Source organism: Lissotriton helveticus, chromosome 3_1 (genome assembly GCF_964261635.1).
Source record: "Lissotriton helveticus chromosome 3_1, aLisHel1.1, whole genome shotgun sequence".
NCBI lineage: Eukaryota > Metazoa > Chordata > Amphibia > Caudata > Salamandridae > Lissotriton > Lissotriton helveticus.
The window spans coordinates 1,607,939,705-1,607,958,931 of record NC_136061.1 but is presented as its reverse complement, the minus strand read 5'-3'; the positions used below and the strand labels follow the sequence as shown (position 1 = coordinate 1,607,958,931).

At 43.7% G+C, this 19,227-nt stretch overlaps 1 protein-coding gene across 1 annotated transcript in view; it reads left to right on the top strand.

The window, feature by feature from the left end:
- Positions 1–11,531: 11,531 nt before the first annotated feature.
- LOC144825067 (uncharacterized) overlaps positions 11,532–19,227 on the top strand; it is a 189,982-nt gene continuing 182,286 nt past the window's right edge. Inside the window, exon 1 of the mRNA XM_078683976.1 lies at positions 11,532–11,606. The gene's annotated coding sequence lies outside the window, so the exon portion shown is untranslated. The remainder of the gene's footprint in view (positions 11,607–19,227) is intronic.

Below are 19,227 nucleotides of genomic sequence, written 5' to 3'. Positions count from 1 at the left end.
GGAAACCCCTGCACCAGACGCCTGCCACCTGCCCGTACTGCAGCACCGAATTGGAAACTATCCCACATGTTTTCTTTGTCTGTAGTTCTTATAATAAGCCCAGATCCAAATGGTTAAAACCTGTTTGTCTCCTTCTTGAGACCAGACGTCACACCCCCGCCCTAAGAATCTTGCAATCTGATCCTAACACAGTACTGGCGTGTGGGGTAGCCAAATTTCTTGGTTGTACGTGGGTGATCAGATGCAAAGCTATGTGATGCACCCCCTCTTAGGCAATCCCTGGTTCCTCGTTTCTTTTTTAAACTCAAAGCTGTAAATCATTTAATACTGTTTTAAACTGTCTTTTTAATTATTTATTGAGTGTTTTTAATAATATGAATTGCATTCTAATTGTTATGTGCTTTTAAGATATCAATATATCGAAATAAAGCTTTGTACACCATTACACCACTGACATTGGCCCCTTCTCCTCCACTTGCTCTGGATGTATCTGAAATTATATGGGTTTATTGCAACTGCGTTTTCACACCTGACCATCACAAATGCACTGAAAACATTGAAGAAGTCCACATATACCAGCTTCATGGTTCACTCCATAGGCTTCTAACTTAGCATGAGCACATGCATGCATGCTACATGACCTGCAAACAGTTAAGCCTCTCATGTTATAACCCCAGACAGGCCCAAATGCATTGATGGAATTCTCTACACGGCATCCTAATGTCCATATACGTATAGTGGATCACCTTGCATAATTTGTCACTTAACCAAATAGGATGGATCCAAGTGTGAGATTTACACACTGCTCACAGAAGGACCTGTATAAAACAAATCTAACTATTACTCATAGCACATCAGGATGTCAAGGAAGTCATGTTGTACACCAATATTCCATCATTTACTGTTGTAGAAGACATCATGTCACATGCACATCCCAATTGCACACTGATGAGACTTTGCATTCCAAATTACATCATATGTTCACTAACTGAGAAGTCAAATGACAGCTGTGCACATGTAGATTATCTATGTATCACATTTAGCAGTTTCAGTTCTCTGAAAACATTGAGGTCCAAATATTTCGGAGATAGATACTCATAATTCACACAGCACAAGACTCCAGTAAGCCAAATGTACATCCCCAATACTTTCTACTTAGTAGAGGTGATGATGAGATTCATAGATTGTGTATCCACAAGCCAATACACATTTGAAGGTTTTGGATGTCCGTGAGCATCTATGACATGAAGATGTGGTATCACTAGAGCCCTAATGGGCAAGAACATCACACCACTCTTTGGTATTGCTTACTCAGATTGCCTTGTAAGGATCAGTGTAGAAACCACACAGCTCTACACCTCACTCACCGATGCATGTCACAAGTCAGTGAATGAGTGTTTTTGAAAAAATTATTGCAGAGAATCCATTAACGGGCAAATACACACTGACCAACATGTAGGCACTAATGCTGATGGCACTAGTGATGTTTATACCCTAATTTAGATTATAACCAATACTTACCAATAGGAACTGTTGTAGTCACATCATGTGCTCAGAACTCTATGTCATGTAACATGCAATAGGGCACCATCAAATGAGCGAAAGTGGTTAGAAAACATCACTCCTCACACAAGAAACACCAGTTACCTATGTGGTACAATTTTCACCCAGATTTGAAGAGAACATTAGATGATTACTCACTTCACTCAGTCAGGTGTCTGCTCAAAGGGAGAGATGTGGATGTGGAAAGGACTCTGCTGTGTTACAGGTCAGACAGACAATGACTACAGCTCAGCAGCATGTACCTGCCACCACATTTACTCTAACAATGACTCATCGTGTATGGCACATGGACCACCACCAATATGGTTGGTGAAATGCTTGTCTGTAACACTCAAATTTGGCAATATGACATGCATTAATCTGGCCAAGACAAACACCCTTGCTGCTGCTGTTGGGCACTCAACTGCCCATCAAGGTTCAGGTAGGCCACCACCAGTATGCAGGCTATCAGGGGGGGTCACAGTCTGACATGCGCCCATTGCCATGTTGGGAGGATTCCCCAGCAGGACCTACACGATCCTCCTGGCCCAGCGCTGCAGGTCCTCCCCCCCCTTTTTCCACAGTGGGCAATACACTGGCTGCAGACAACTACGATCGACACCTTCTGGGCAATGGCTCACCAAATGATAGAAGTTGACCTGCATGGATGCAATAGATGTATATATAGTTTGTAACTAGGAGCTTGAGGATAAATGTCAGCGTGATACACATTATGCTGAAATCTAGCACAAGCCTTCATCAAAAGTCAACATATTGCATATGCCCATGTCATATGCTAAACCTAACTAAGGGATGGACACTCATTTTCGTGGTCATCTGACACCTAACTTCAGCCCTGGTCATTAGCTACACTGACTGAGGCAGCCCACTAACATTATGTAGACCAGGACCATCCTAAATGGAATATGATGTGAGGTACCGTAACAAACAACACACAATTTTAACCTTCTGAAGGGTAAACTACCTGTACATGACTATCCTTACACCTTTGCTGCCAGGCCCACTGCATCGATGCATATCGTCCATAGAGGGGATAACAATAGTATACACAACATCGTAAGACTAAGGTCCCAATGTAATGGCTGGTATCTGTGACACTGAGAGCTACCTCTGTGGGGGCTATGTGAAATACTTATCTAAATATCCTAGTAAGTAATAATATGTTTGTGTTGCTATACTGCCATAACAGGATACCCCTTTTGCCATGTGTGGCACTGTAACAGGGATGTCAATCAACATATCATTGTATGTGTAGTGTGATAAGGTATATACTACCCAGGAAGATACATCACATTTCTACATCTATTCGATAGTAACCAACTATCTACAATGTTCATGTCTCAGAGGTCTAATAGTCCTGTACAGTGGAAGCAACAGCATTAGAAAAGTGTCAACAGACCTTAGTGAGTAAGGGGACAGTCATTATTGACAGCCACACATTGACATTGTGGGTCAATGGAATGAAGTATCAGATCCGGGGATCACCTTAGTCTCCATGCCTCATATTCTCCATGTAACAGTTATCAAGGCTACAAGTGGTAGCTCTTTGTGTGAATATCCATGGATCAACAGGTCTACAGGGGTATTACTCTGTGCATCTTTTCTCTTGTCACAATCAGGCCTTGCTCTCTGCAAGCTGAGGCGCTCACATTTACACTAATTCATTACAGAAAGTTAAACATCTGTCAATTTTATTTCTGAACATGTGGATGTGTTGGTACTTTGAAGGGATCTGGGATGTATAACTACCTCCCAGACAATTGTTTTATAAAGTGTGATATGGCCTGAGCGATCTGTGGGATGGTACATTTGGCTTACATCATCCTCCAATGCTTATAACAGTATACAGAAATAGCTAATGGTGTGAAGCTCATACATAACAATGCACATATACCATGACATGATTTGAGAATCAATATAGGACTTACACTCTGACACTCAGAGGCACATTGTACCCTATGGAAATAGAAAGGAATCAGTGAAATTGAGTTAAATATGTGTTTGAGGAACTTACCCTTTCCTCTGGTGAACCATAGAGTTTAGCATGCAGGGGAAGGACCTCATCCACCAAAGAATCCAGCTCCTCTGGAGTGAAGGGAGGAACCCTGCCCCCTCTAGTGCATGCCATGATTGATCACAGAGGTGGCAAACAGTAGTTGAAATGGAGGAGGGGTTTAAAAGAGCAGTGTCAGGAGGCAAGTGAGATTTGTTTCCAACCGCCTCATACATGTTCACCATGTGTGCGACCATCAGCATGGGCGGGCACATTCATTGGGTGCAATCACCACTATCCCCAATGTTAGCCTATGGTTGTGACCGCAGTGCACGTGACCACCCACCACGCGGTCGACTACCGCCGGCGGGGAATGTGATCAACATGTCCTATTTGCAAGGTTAGGCATCCTTCATGTTAGAGATTGGGAAACTGTATTGGTGACAGTTAACTGCTTCACCACCACTACAAATGAGGGCAACATGTTTACATTTAAAATGCTCCATTCCCATGTCATGTCCAGTACAAAGCTTCATTTGTGTAGTGCATTACTGTGCACATCGGTAAAATGTGCGTGGCTCACTGTACACTGTGGTTAGCGGTATTTCACATGGATAGGTATGCTGCCCTTACTATTGTGGCAAATTAACTTTTCTGAATTGATGATGTGCACCATTCTGTTACAGACCTGTTTACGCCACCTTGGGGATGACTGGTGGATGTTTAAGATATTTTACTTACTTACTTAATCTTTATTTCGATCACAGATCATAAAAGATATACATTCAGTTCCATACAAAATTTTAAAAACATATTAAACAACATTAGTGATCAAGATAAAAGCTGGAATTTAAAATGTGACACAATTTTAGGACTGTCTCAAGACTTCTGGTTTCCTAACACATCATTTTTACACGTCGACATCGAGCATACCACATGGAGGTTAGGAATTTAGATAGAGCAAATACTAGAGTGGGGGATAGGTCTGTCTTTAGGACTCTATAAGGGGGTAGAAAAGTTCTGAATCCCAAGTTCCTGAGCAAGGAGACTAGCCAATATTTTCTACTCCTTTCGTATCCCTTGCAAAAGAAGACAACATGAATGTCATTCTCCTTTGAATGTCCACAAGCCGGGCAAGTTTCTGAAGAGGAACAAGAAGACCAGGATGCTGTAAACGATGCTAGGGGAAGCGTTCCATATCTCCATTGGAGAAATAGTTTCCTGGTTAGTTGTGGAGAAATGGCATCAAGGACACTTTCAAGATGGTAAAAGTCTTTAGTTTGTGTGAACTTGTTGGACAGCGACCCCTCCCGTGCACCGTCCATGGCTCTAAGGAGCATATGATCATAATAGGTTCTCGTCAGTGCCTTTTTTGGGATCCTTGAGCACATATTAAGTGGGTCTGTCCACAGTTCATGGAGTCCGATTGCCTCCAGCGTTCTCCTGATGTAGGTCAGCCATGGCATTGTTTTGGCATTAGGTAGCTCCAGAAATTCCTGCAGCTCAGCTCTATAATTTGAAAGGTCTGGACTACTCCATAGACGCCGCCAAAATGTCAGGGGCTTTAGGCCCAGCTCCTCCGTTATGGGTCGAATGTCCAAGTCCAGTCTGAGCGGGAGTAATGGTGTACTCTGAGGGAGAGCAACAATCTGTCTCAAGAATTTGTTTTCTGTTATTAATAATTTGGATGATGGAGTGTGCCCCCACAACTCACCCCCATACGAGACACCGCCCCGGGCTTGAGCTTTGTAAATGTGTATTATGGGGCTAAGTGGACGGAAGGGGGATTTATTCGCAAGTCTCATAGTACCTCCCGCCAACTGTGCCAGTTTGATGTTCACTTTCGACTGGTGGGATGACCACGTTAGGTGTTCATTAAGAGTGATCCCTAGGTATTCGATTGTGTACACCCGTTCCAGTTGGACTTCTCCTAACCTTGGTGGGGAGCGATTGTACGGCTTCGGGTTAAGGATCATATATTTGGTCTTTTGGGGGTTGATTTCCAGTCCTCGATCTAAGCAGAACTGTAGAAACCCGTCCAAGACACGTTGAATGCCCATAGGGGATTTGGACAGCAGCAGGGTGTCATCTGCAAACATGATTGCAGGCACCCTGCTGCCAGTCAGCTTAGGGGCATCGGTATTGGGAATCCTGGCTAGATGGTCCACTATCCCGTTCACAAAGAGGCAAAACAGGGTCGGTGCGAGCACACAACCCTGTCTTACCCCTCTGCGAACGGGAAACCTTTCGGTTAGTTTGCCTCCTCTGCCACACCTAACGCGGGCATAGTTGTTATGGTGCAATCTCATCAGGATACCCAAAATATCCCCAGGGACATTCAACTCCTCCAAGACTTTCCATAACTTCCGTCTTGGTACCAAATCAAAGGCGGCACGCAAGTCTACAAAAACTGTATACAGGGTGCCGCCCTTGATTATAGCTGTCCTCCAATAAAGCAGGTTCTACCTAAAGATTTGGTCTGTTGTTGAAACTCCCTGTCTGAATCCAGCCTGATATGGAGTCAGAATGCCCATCTCGTCTACCCAGTCTTGTAGTCGATTCAGAACCAGTCTCCCAAAGAGCTTCTGGGATATGTCAATAAGACTAATTGGTCGGTAGTTGGCTGGGAGCAGAGGGGACCCCTTTTTGTAAATTGGGACTACCTCTGCGCCCAGCCAAGTGTCCGGAACCTCCATACCCCCGAGGATGGCGTTAAATATCAGTGTGAGGTATGGGGCCCATATCCCTGGTTCTTGCTTGAATAAATCCCCAGGTACCCCATCGAGACCGGGGGCTTTTCCAGCAGAAAGCCCAGCTATGGCCGCCCTCACCTCTTTTTCTGTAAAACGGTCGCCACATGTACCTAGGCCTGGGGTGCTATTTGAGATGCTGGGTGACCTATCTTCTGCTGAGTACAGTGCCTTAAAATGGCTCTGCCATAAGCTGGGAGCGATATTAGGCTCGATAGCCGATGGTAGATCCTCTGTGCCGTTTGTGACAAGGCGCCAGAATTTACGCGAGTCTCGACTGGTTAATGACCTCGAGAGGTTTTCCCAGTATTCCTGGTCCCATTCGGCCCTTGCATCTATCAGGAGCTTCCTGTAGGATCTTCTCCTGGCTTGGATTTCCTCCCTATTGGTGCCACTCTTGATGGCGAGTAGCAGTTTAGTCTTAGATTCCCTACAAGTAGCATTGTACCAGGTCGTTTTGGCTGGGGGTCCTGATCTTTTTCCCGACTTTGAGAACAGATCTGTCTCTAGGGTGTTGATTAGCTCAGCATATGTATGAGCGAGCTTTTCTCTATTAGCTGGCCCTTCTACCTCTTTCCCTATCCGGAAAGCCTTCTCCAAGTGCGGAATGATCCTAGCATATAGTTTCGGTAATCCGTCTCCCCTAGTGATTAATTTCTCCCATTCGACTTTCCTCCGATTGTTTTCTAATAGGAGCCCAGACTTGTCATTATCCGTACTGGGCATAGTAGGTTAGTTCCCTGGTAAGATGTAGGAAAGTTCCAGGGCATTATGGTCACTATCCCTTCTCTCGATGATTTTAAGATCGACTACTTGTGGCCACATGGATAGTTTAACGAGAATATAATCTATTCTCGATTCTCTGCCAGTTTTATTATAGGTACAGGTGCTAGGTATGTCTGATTTACAGCGGCCATTCCAGGCCCTTAATCCTTGGTTTAGGGTGAGGGCAGTAATCTGCAAGGCCAAGGGGGTCCAAGCTCTCAGGGGGGGTGCCACCGTCATCGGTATGCGCCAACATAAGTCTTCCTCAAAAGAGGGGCCATCACGTAAACCTGATAGTGGTTCATACTGTGAATTTAAATCACCTCCCACCAGGCATGCAAGTTCCCAGGGAATACCATCAAGGAACACAGAGAGTTGCTCTATGGTGCTGGATTCCTTAGACATTTGTACCGGCCTGGAATATATGTTGATAACCACCAATTTCGACGAATTTGGCCACTCCAATAAGACGGCTAAAAGATCATCTGAATCTGTTTCCAGGTAGTTAGCCTGGCATCCTAAATCAGTTGCTATCCATATCGCGAGTCCTCCCGATGGCCTTACCCTTCCCCCCCACTTAGCAGGTTTAGAGAAGGCTGCAAAACCCTGAAGCAAGATTTCCTCAGGTGCCCAGGTCTCCTGAAAAAGTAAAATGTTTTTAGAATTGATAAAGGAGGTCCAGTCAGGAGAGTCAATCTTACTGGCTAATCCCGCTACGTTCCACGAAACCAGGGTTAAGGGGCATGGTTTGGTAGAGGATAAGTCCGTAATGGTGTTATTATTAACTTCCCTGTTCTCCGGAGTAACCACCTGTATTGGGGATGAGTGGACCTGTGCCACTCTTAGGTCAGTATGGGTCACATTTGGGACCTCTGGAGAGGACTCTGGAGCTAGATTTAATTCCATAGAGTTTTGTGTCCCTCTAAGCAGAGTGGATAGTGGAAGTGAGTTGTTCCCCGTCCCTTCTAAGACTATCCATTCACACCCCCCATTGTCCATGCGTCAGTCCACCATTTCCAGACTGCTGTATCTGTTATAGACAGGGAATTGGGCTGGATAATGCATTCTATGGGACCCTTGAATACCTCTTGTAAATCCTCCCCCCCCGACCCCTTCTCCTTGGGATTTTTTCCCAGCCTTCATCCTCCTCAAACTGCATGAAATGATCAGTGGGTCTTCCCCTATAATTTGGAGGACCGCTTCTCTCTCTTCGACCACTTCCCCAATCATCCAGAAGATCTTGGTGGTGCCCCCATCTTTCATCCTCCAAGTTATATGGACTTGAAGGATAGAAGAATGAGAGAGGGAGAGATTGGATATTGCTGGCTTGGTCGTCAGGGTCCCAGGCACAAATGTAAGCAGCAGTGCCCGGTTCTCTGAAGGTGACCAAAATGCAGTCTCCCCTTACTGATTTCCTGGAGTATCCCACCCATGTGACCCGCCTAACCATGGAGATATCGCTGGTTATTCCTCTTGGGAGTGGTCTGTATGTGGATAACCAGCTGATAACTTTATTTCTGAGTGATGAAATTGTTTCTATTGTTGTGAGTTTTAATTCTGGAACCCCTGCCAAAACTAGCGTGTAAGGGGCAGCCTCTGGTGGGAGATTAACAGGTTTAGGTTTGCGATTGTAGTTTAGTTTCCCTCCCGTAAATGTTTGGTCGCCCTTGGATTTAGACTGGGTAGGAGCAGTATCTTTGGATGTTGGGGTAGTAATCGGTAGGGTAGTTAGTGTTTGTGACATTAATGGCGGTGCTTTGTTGGAATTTCGGTTGGGCTGGGGTAAAGGAGTTTTAACCAAAATGGGCGCTGGATTTTGTGCGTCGATGGAGGGTAAGTTTTTCTTTGCAACTGTGGCTATGTTACCCTTTATAGGCTTTGGATCAGGGCCCCCTTTTGATGTTTTAGCTGTATTAGTGTCGAGTTTCTTTGAGTCAGCTAATTGCACTGTGGATTTTTCAATATTGACTAGCTTGGCCTCAATCTTGATCAGTCGAGCTTCGAGAGGGCTCAATAATGATCTGAGAAGTACACCAATATCCTCCAGTGTGATATCATCACTGGAGTTATCAGCTGGGGTAGCGGTTGTGGCCACTGCTGGTACCTTTATTGTATGGGTTGTGGAGGTAGTTCTTATACCCTGCTTGTCTGGGTTAGGAACAGTGATGCCTCCCTTTGCCCCTTTTGCCCTGGAAGGTTTAGATTTTGGGGATTTTGTCTTATTGACTTCTTTGGTGTGACCCCCCCTCTTTTGTATGGCACCTTCCCTAGTCCCCCTATCTCTATCGAGACAAGGCTCTTGGGCGTTGGCTACCATAATTTTCGGATCAAAAAGTAGGGGTAAAATTACAGGAGATGTATGTGGCAGTTGTGAGTTTGGAAGGGCCATTATACTCAAGTCATCAAAATCACTAGGGAACTCGATCGTTGAGTCCGGGTCAGTGATATCTGGGTTAGGTGGGTGAAGTATTACCTGGTTGGTCTTTTCTTTTGTAATGAGTCCGGTCCTCCCCTCTGGTGTTCTAGCTTAGGCCATCGGCCCAATTGAAGATCTTCTGACCCAGTCTATTTCTTGGGAAAGTCTTCTTTCGAGGACCTCAATTTCTTCAATTAGTAGAGATCCGGCTTTAACAAAATAATTGTCAATGGGGCCCTTAACACCTCCTGCCGCAGCTAGTGTAGATTTACTTCTAGTTTCTCTGGTACACATTGTTCCGTGTGGGCAGAGGAGCAGAAATGGCAGTTAAAGAGGGGGGGCCCGGGCTGGGCTCTCACGTACTCGAACGGCCTCAAACGGCCCGCTCTTTGCCCGGTCTTCGCCCCGTTCTTCGACCCGCGCGCGTCCCGCGTCGCGGTAGTAATTAGGCCAGTGAAGTACGAGGAGGCTGGGGGCGTGGCCGCCGGGGGAAGAGGCACCAGCTGTGTGAAGCTGAGGATGCTGGTCCTCGCAGTCCCCCGGTAGGCTCCACGCACTGAACTCTGGCCTGAGGGCTCGACCTGGGCCGTCCTCCACTGGGAGCGCGTGTGCTCTCCGCCGACTGCGGAGCCGCTCACACCAGGGAGGAATGGCCTCAGGGAGCAGCTGAGCAGCACCCGCGAAGCGGGTCTCGCGAAAGGTAGCGGACGAACTGGACGACAGACAGCAGAAGTCTTTAGCAACCCTCGTGGCAAAGGTAAATTCCTGTATGAGGCACCCACTCAGCCGGTGTTCCCAAGCGCTGATATTGCTGGAGGCTGGGGGCGTGGCCGCCGGGGGAAGAGGCACCAGCTGTGTGAAGCTGAGGATGCTGGTCCTCGCAGTCCCCCGGTAGGCTCCACGCACTGAACTCTGGCCTGAGGGCTCGACCTGGGCCGTCCTCTACTGGGAGCGCGTGTGCTCTCCGCCGACTGCGGAGCCGCTCACACCAGGGAGGAATGGCCTCAGGGAGCAGCTGAGCGGCACCCGCGAAGCGGGTCTCGCGAAAGGTAGCGGACGAACTGGACGACAGGCAGCAGAAGTCTTTAGCAACCCTCGTGGCAAAGGTAAATTCCTGTATGATATAAGATATCTTAATTGATAAAAATCAAATTTTCCCTTCTGGAAATCCTTTTTCACTCTTATCCACTCATGTCCATAAGGATGTATGTCAGTACAACGCGATCTAAAAGATTGTGGTACGTGACAACGCGGGCATTACAACGCAAGTCGTTACAACGACTTGCGTTGGAGGGCGCGGATTTTGGAATGTTATAATTTTATATTCCTGGATTGGCACTGTTTGAATTCTAGAAATATGAAAATTGGCATTTTTACCCGGTCTGTGGATTTGGATGAAAGAGTGATAAATAATGAATAAAGAGAAAAGAATAAGATTAAAGAGAAAAGTTGGAACACAAAAGTAATGGCTCAAAAGTTTGGTGAAAACATGCACGCCAGAGGCGGCATGAAGCTGTGCGAATGGTTTTTTTGGGGCTACATGGTAGTCCCATCACTTAAAAGTACATTTTGACTAATGGCAGTGGGGCAAATGCCAAATAACCGATCTGCACGAAATGGACAACAAAGAGAAGAGTAAAAGGGAGAAAATAAGAAAAACTGTTAAAAGAGGTGTGCATCCCTTCACTACTTTGAAACTTCATAACTACAGCCCTGCCTAGGAATTGCACCCGTTAGATCACACGGATAAAAATAAAATCAGAAGAGACTTTCTAATCCACGTAGAACAGCAAAGACTGGAGTTCATCGCAAGTGGCGGATAAAAAACACACGGAGTGACTCGGAGATGGACAGACTTGAAGATTATGGCATGTTTTATATTAACAGACACAGAAATGAAAACACGGACTTTTTTGACTGTACATATGCATCTTGGGACATGTAGTTTGTAAGAGGAACATGTACGCAAGGGCGGGAATTTCGGGTGGAGCTCTGGCCAATGGGAAAGGAGAACATAGAGGCATGGAGCTTTTTTAAAAACGGAGGCGGGAAGAGTTAAGGTGATTACTGCTCGAGTACGATGTTGATGATGATGGGTTTTTAAATACAAGCACAGCAGGTATGTAGGAAAATGAGGGTTGGTAGAAACGTTTTGATTAAATGAGGTAATATGGGGGAGAGAGAAGTGAGACACCGGGGTTTAATCATCACGATAATAGGGAGATCTGGATGAATGACATTTGCATGTATAAACTTTAACGAGCAGTTTGAAATGTGGAGCCACGATGTACTTTCACTTTGGCATAACAAAACGTTTTTACTTTGGGACATCTGAATGGATAAAAGAGGGTTTGGTGAGATTAAGTACGAAGGGAGGGTGAAAGGCTGGGACCATCAGGGAAGTTGCTACAGTTGGATTAACAGGTTGAGAAAAAAAGAGTTAACAGAGGATTCTGCGCGCTCCACAAGAGGGATATAATGAGAGAGAAAAATCAGATGAAATGTGCAGATAGGCTATGTAAATGAATGAAAACATATTCTGTTTTTAAAAAAAAATGTTGGCGTAATTGTATTGAAGAGTGTTAATAATTTATTCCGTTATTATTATTATTTATTGTAGTGACCCCCGAAGAAGGGCCCATGGGTGGCCCGAAATGCATTGGGTTTTTATAAGAAATAAAGACTGCTTGCGTTGAACATTGCATTATCCACATTCTTTCGAAAGCCTGGATTGGCACTGTTTGAATTCTAGAAAAATGAAAATTGGCATTTTTACCCGGTCTGTGGATTTGGATGAAAGAGTGATAAATAATGAATAAAGAGAAAAGAATAAGATTAAAGAGAAAAGTTGGAACACAAAAGTAATGGCTCAAAAGTTTGGTGAAAACATGCATGCCAGAGGCGGCATGAAGCTGTGCGAATGGTTTTTTTGGGGCTACATGGTAGTCCCATCACTTAAAAGTATAATTTTATATTCCATCACCAGTCCACGTAACAGTAGGGAAGGTGTTGGAATATAAAATTACAACATTCCTTGCCCAACAGCACCATCCAGCGCAAGTCGTAGTAACGACTTGCGTTGTAATGGCATTGTTGTAAAGGCACTCCGGTGTAAACACCGCGTTGTAAAGTATGTTTACCGTCCATAAACACCTAATGTCCCTCTCGCACATTAATTATACACTAAAGATTAAAATTAGAAGCTTTACTCAGAGTGTGTAAGCACTTATGTGCATATTTAATAAATCATCTCTGTGCCCTCTAAAAGTTGTTTTCTTAGCTAATCTCTCTGTGTTTGTCTGTTTGAGGTACCTTCACCATGTCATCTTAACTTGGGCATTTTAGAATTGTGACATTAGCAGGAATATTATGCTGTACAGACACATGAAGTGGGCATGGATTGTTTCTAGGAATGTCTATCACAGATTTTGGGTGTACACAACTGGTACCAAGACATCTTGCACAGCAATAGGATGGAAGTTACGTAGCTTCCATTGGACTTGTTTCTTGTGGTGTGTTGGTCCTAATGCAATATGTGTGCCATCACGTGATCCAACACAATGTTGTGTTGTGCCCAATTTATGCTATCCAGCATTTCCATTGACTAATTTGTCATTGTATATGAACTGGATGTAGCTGTTGATGTGTCTCCTCATGGTAGGCCAAAGTGCTGGTAGCACATCCCTAACATGTGTTTGTGACATTCCACCAGATGCAAGCAACACTGGATTGAAATGACCTTGTAGTGAGAAACTGTTGTACTGAAATTTTTTCATTTCTTAATTTGATGCAGGATTTCTTTTGTGAGGTAGGCAATATGGCTCCAGCTGATGATGTTGACCTAATTCATTGTTTCCTATTGTGTAGGATATTGTAAGATGTATCCCTTCCTTCCATGTTGTGAAAGTCTGCAAGTGATTATGTGATCACTGACACAGAATAACTGAGTCATGTCTTATTTGTTATGTGTTTGACATCATATAAGCCTATGATTTCAACTATGGAACAAAGATGTTCTCAGCCCAGACACTTGTATGTATGTGTTGTTGTGACATTGTAATGATCCTGAGTTCAAAATTGTTTACATGCAGTATATTCATGCTTCCAGAAGTCTCTAGGTTTCACAAAGTAGTACATTCACATTGTTACATGTGAGAATTACAACAGGGGACAATGCTTGGAGACATATTTTTTTAATGAAGTGAATAAGGACAAGATCAAGAAATTAACTTAAAATTACACATTGCAAGCAAAAAGTAAAGTCTTCAATCAGGGTGGATAAAATCATTGTAGTAGAGTCTAAATTGTCGGGAGTCCAAAGCCCAACTTACTCCTCCCATCTGATATGGGAAAGTGGTCAGGAATAGTCCAGCAAAGTGAATGTATAGCATTGGCAAGGTTTCTTCTGGGTGGTGGTGTGTGTCTTGCCACCCTGAGCTCCTGGATTGTTGCATAAATGTCCCCTCGGTTTGCCACAGGGGGGATCTGTAGCTACTGAGACAGGGGCGCGTGCAGGCATGTCCTCCTCTGATAGGGCCTCCCTTCTTGTGGCTGCTGCAGATGTTTATGGCCTGGAGGAAGGGGTGGATGCTGGTGGAAAAACCCTGCAGAGGGTAGTATTGATATCCTGCAGCACCCCAACCAGGGAAGCCACCTCAATGTGGATGCCAGTCACCTCAGTGTGGATGGTTTCAGCCTTTCAGTATATGTCCCTCTGTAGCTCATTCATTTCCTGGATTTTAGTCAATACCTGGCTTATAACAAGTTGTGAGTCCTGGTACACTCACAGGTCTTGGAAGATGGCAGCCTGGGTGTCTGTGGCCTCAGTGGGCTCACTCTGCGAGTCCACAGTTACCCTCCCATGATGCTACAAACACAATGTAGTCATAAAATGTGTATTTGTCCATTCCAAGGCATTGTTGTGTCTAATACAGACACCCACCTTGATTGTATATTTAGAATTGTTCGTCATGTGGAAATTGCAGAGACAAGGAGTCACCTGCCACTTCTAATCTGTTGAGTTTCCTTCATGGCTCACATATATTAGGGTTACATCGTTGTTATGGTGTGACTCGTGCCATCAATAGTTTCAGTTGATGGGTCCAGGATACCATCAAATAATGTATTCATATGCATATCTGGAGTGGAGCACTGTCTGTACATTGCACTGTCCTTGATGAGTGAAGATCAGTGGTAACATGGCAGACAAGTGAGAAGGGTCAACAGGAGTATATATCTTGGTTAGAGTTGAGAGGGCCTATTTATTGTTTCTGCTAAACAGCCTTAAATTTTTTAAGAATATGCAATATAAAAACAACTCAGTAAAAGCATGTGCACAGCAATCTTTCAATAAATTCATTGGAACATTAACATGCAGGTACAAGGAAGTGCTAAAAATATGCCTTTCCGTCGCAGGCATGCAGCCTAAGAAAAAAAGCATGTTTACATTCTTCAGAAAGAGTAAAATGCGAGTGCAGCGAGAAGGTGCACATTACCATCAGAGGCAACATCCTGAGTGAAAGAAAAACATATGCATCAATATCTATTAAAAAAAGTTAAGGACATTTGGTAATTATCTTCTTTTCAGGTGTAAACAATCTGACAATCCACCTAGAGAGTAAAAGTGGAGTGCATAAAACTAATGAAAAAAATTGTGTAATTTAAATAATAGCAGGGTGTGCCATTATGGGAAACAACCAGATTTTCGGGGGTTCTACCTACTTAAACATAATCCTAAAGTGGAGGGCAATTCTCTCAGGCAAAGCCACGTAACCAAATAATATGATGCTACTGAGGTGACCACATACATATCATCTAGTTTAAAATATAACGCCATTGCTGGTTAAACACCTCTGACCCCATTATATTTCAATAGGGGGAGAAGCCAAATTTTGTACAAAACCGAATGAAATGGGTTAGATTGTAAAGGCCACAGAATCTACAATCACAGTGGTCGTATCTACCCTGGAGTTTGTGAATACGTATAAGAAAGCCCCTGGACTGGGGGATACCTAGCTGGAATTTTAAGTGCTATGTTCACTTCAATTCATACAGCATGTTTAGATAATCTGGACACAGGAGGCCATAGATGTTAGTGAAATAGGTGCCTGTAAAAGATCCCGGATTCAACTCACAGCCTTGTTTTATTTGTGTGTATTATAGATACCATTCTTTAAACAAATCTGAAGTATTCTGTCTAATAGTACCAGGAGGTTTCCACAAAGACACTAACTGCAGCTCCTTTCAAATTGGTTGTGCATGTTATGACCATGTATTGCCCTGGCAATAACAGCTAGCTGTTATTTCTTCAAGGGTATCTAAGTAAACTGCAGGCTTGGGGGTTCTTACCAGTCTAACCCAGTAAAGAATTAGCCTGTGGGCGATAATTTCTGATATAGGGGTAAAATTAAGCTCTGCATACAGTGCCGCTAGAGGGGTACCTGGCCCAAGCAAAGTTCAGAGGAAATTATTCTCAGCTACTTTGAGTGGGCGGACATTTCCAAATCCCCATTGTTCCGCACCATACAGTGCGGCTGCCCCTGCCCTTTGCTTATATATTTGGAAAATCATACTAATAATTTCTGGCAACATCAAAACTGCTCCAGCCAATTGTCTCAAAACTAGTGTAGCCTTCCGTATTTGAAATTCCTAAAGAGTCAAACTGCTTAAGAGTATCCAGTGGTATACCTTCAACCAAAAGGTTTTTGCTTAAAACGGGGGGCATGTTAAAATATCATACACTTTGTTTTTCTACCATTATTGGTTAGGGAATTCTGGTCACAGTACTCTACACGGCATGCTAGTAGCCTAGTGATGGCGTTATCTGTTTGTCCCATCAGTACCAAGTCATCTTAGTATAATAATATTGGCACCCGCTTCCTGGCTACAGTTGGAATTTCTAAGAGGTCTTCCATCAAATAGTCTACTGCCCCATTTAATAGTATAGTACTCTCCCTCCTGGCCCATACCGTACCATTACTAGAGAGGGTTCAACACCCAGGTCTACTAGGGATCAATTGTTGTTTTTGCATTTGTCTACCGGGGATCTCCACACCTTCTCTCTGTCAACTCAATCAAAAGCTGCTTTCAAGCCCACAACTATTAGGGACAGCAGTAACTTCCTCACCAATGTAAATATATAGGAGATCATATATAACCGGAGATCCTGGTCAATGGTCCAAATGCAAGACCTAAATCCAGCTTGCACTTCAGTTACAACGTTGTGAGCACCAACCCATTCTTGGAGACGGCTAAGCAGGGCTTTCCCAAAATGTTTCCTGCAAGATCCAGAAGGGAGATCGGATAATAATTTAATGGGATAGATCTATTGCCCTTGGCTAGATCGATTGTCCTTCTTATGGATTGGCACATAATAGCTGAGTGCAATGAAGGGGGTAAAGTATTACCAGCAAGTGCCGAATTAAACACTCTATACGTCTCTTTGTGATATATGTCAATTGGCACCATATCGGGGACTAGAACTTTATTTTTCTTTGCATCAGTCAAGGCTCTCACCACCTCTCACACTTACATGTCAATTACACAGTGCCAAGAGCAGATGTTCTCTCAGGCTAACAGGGGGACTATGGGGTTGGCACTGTATAAATTACTAAAGTGGCTATTCCAAACAGATGGCCTGATATGAGTTTATATTCTGTTCAGTGACATCCCTCTCCACATGTGATACTAATTCCCAAAATATTTTGGAATTTTTTTCCTGTGCGTCCTCCTTCAGTTCCTCTAAGAGAGTGAATTTGTGAAGCCATTTATTGGTTCTCAGAAGCCGTTCATGATTATCCTTACACTTTGTGAAAAAGAATTCTCTTTGTGTGCTATGTTGTTGTTGTACTAGGGCAGATGAAACAACTTCCTTCATTCTACGGCATCCCTCACCATACCAAGTAACCCGTGTTCTCCTTTTACCATCATGCAACAAGGCAGCTGCAGGCCCAGCAGGCTTAGACCACAAGTCCTTCAGCTCCTCTGCCATCCCATTGTAGGCTGCTAGGATTGCACCTTTGTCACCGCAAGGAGGTTCTAAATTGCAGAATCATACTTAATCAATATACTCTCTAGCAGTGACAGTTTTTGAAAATATTTCTCCCTGCTCCATCTTATCCTCTTTCTACTATTAGATTCAACAATGATATGTCCATAACTCGTTTCCACTTGGCTATTCAACAACTCCCTGCCTTAAGCATACTTCCAGGAAAAGTACCACAGGTTCATGATCATTCTCCACTCTCCTGACTACTGCCATATTGTGCGGGTATTCCCAACCCTATATAATAATTGGGATATAATCAATTATTGATGCACTTATCTCATTAGTAGGGGTAGGCGGAATTTGTGTAATTGCGTTACGCAAATCTCCGCGAAATGGAATTGCTTGTTCGCGATGCTTTTTTCCTGTTTGCAATCACTGTTTGCGTGCTCGGGGGGAAATATCTCGCGAACACGCATTTTGGGAACGCAAACAAGAAAAAAAAATTGCAAAACCGCGGAACACAGAATTTTGGGCAATTTCGCATTCCCCGCGGAACGCAAAATTACCTGAATTCCGCAAATTCCGTGAGCGGAACAGAATTTACCGCCAGGGCCTACTCATTAGCAAAATTTTCCCTAGCAGTGCTATCTGAGGGGGTACGACCATTAATAAAGCACAGATGGTAGTTTATCAGACGCTCAGAGAATGCGCCTCCTCTCTGGATTCAAAATTGCCTAAAGCTCACTCAAGAATACCCAAACTCCGATCTTCCAATATGACTTAATTGTTGATGATAGCATCCGATGGCTGTGTGTTAAAATTTCCACAAATCAATAACAGTTACAAAATTCCTCCAGATTACCTGTACCTCTGGGAAACGTCCCACAATATCAGTCACATTAGAACATTAGAGGACAGTTTAGATGCCCGAGTTGCTCTAGCCTACAGTGACAACAAACCTCATTGACAAAAATATAATGATAAAATCCACAAGGTACACAATGTATGCAACAAAATAATCTTGCATAAACAAGAAACTTTTGTTTGTGTAAATCAAAACTTAAAAAAAAAAATCCAGTCTGTCATCATCCCATGCGGCTGCGTGGCATTATGTTTTTATTTCAAAAGAATTCGGATCTTGCCAATTGTTTGTGGGGGCCCACATCAGATATGGTACATCAGGATGGTAAAACGCATTTGTGCGATATTGTGTCTGGCTTGCTGCCAGTGCACTGCCATAGTTGAATTTGTATTATGATATCTTATGTTGCTTTTATGTTCTGATATCCATATTTTGATCTTGCGTTCAGTTTTTACCACATACACTTTTCAAAATGGGCATTTCAAAGCGTACATTACGTTAGATGTGTCACACATACTTGAATGTTGTAATGCGATCACAGTGCCTTTGGTTGGATGAGTAAAACTGTTGCTATTTATCACATTATTACAATGTATACAGTTTGTGCATTTTTGCATCCCTTTATAAGCAACTACTTCTGTTTTTTTCCTTTTTTGTCAAGAGTTCTTTGAGATTTCTAGATCGGTGAAAAGCAAACGTGGGTTCTTGATTAAATAAATGTCAAAGAACAGGTTCAGTTTGAATGATGGTCCAATGTTTCTTGATGATGGATTTGATTTGGTGGGCTTTAGTGAAATGTTTTAATATTCATATCATTGTGATGTCTTTGGTGGGTTGAGACTTTGTTATTAACTGTCACCTGTCCAGTGTTGACACTTGGTTGGTGGAGTT